Source organism: Cygnus olor, chromosome 4 (assembly GCF_009769625.2).
Source record: "Cygnus olor isolate bCygOlo1 chromosome 4, bCygOlo1.pri.v2, whole genome shotgun sequence".
Classification (NCBI taxonomy): Eukaryota; Metazoa; Chordata; class Aves; order Anseriformes; family Anatidae; genus Cygnus; species Cygnus olor.
The window spans coordinates 49,169,522-49,170,206 of record NC_049172.1 but is presented as its reverse complement, the minus strand read 5'-3'; positions in this window follow the sequence as shown (position 1 = coordinate 49,170,206).

Below are 685 nucleotides of genomic sequence, written 5' to 3'. Positions count from 1 at the left end.
CCTCTTGCCCCCGGGGGCGGGCTCAGCCCGCACGCCCCGCCCACTCTCGATAAACCACGCCCAGCCAAAATTAAGCCCCGCCTATCCACCAGCAAAGCCCCGACCCCCTCCGTGCCCCCAGCAGAGGTTGGGGTCCCTCCAAACATAGTCCACCTGTGCACAAGCTGGGGGATGAGTGTGGGTTCCTTGGAAATGAACCCCTGCTGCTTGCAGAAACCAAGTTTCTCTTGTTTTTTTCCCAGAGATCCCATGAAATCCATGAAAAGCCAAAGGAGGCTCAGGAGGTTCAAGAAGTAGCAAGTCAGCATCATGCAAGTAAAATATATTGGGCACCGTGCAAGCGAAATATATTCCCGCTATTGCTATGAGCTCTTACACCAGAAAATGGATAGCACTCCATCACGTTGTAGGTCAGGTCAGTGACATTTCGAAATGAGTTGGGGCACTCTGAGCTGACCCTTGCTGAGACTGGGCTGCCCATCAGGTTTATGTATACGTGTGTTGTGAGAATTCATAGTACCCAAAGGGACACAAAGAGGTGATGAAAAATTGACTTTCCGGCAGGACTGCACAGCGCAGAGAGGGAACAACCCCTCAAACACACAACCCCCAGCAAGTCAGAGCACACACCTAACCGAACGGCCAACATCAGCAGCTTGCGAGTTGGGAATGTGGGGAAGTGCCC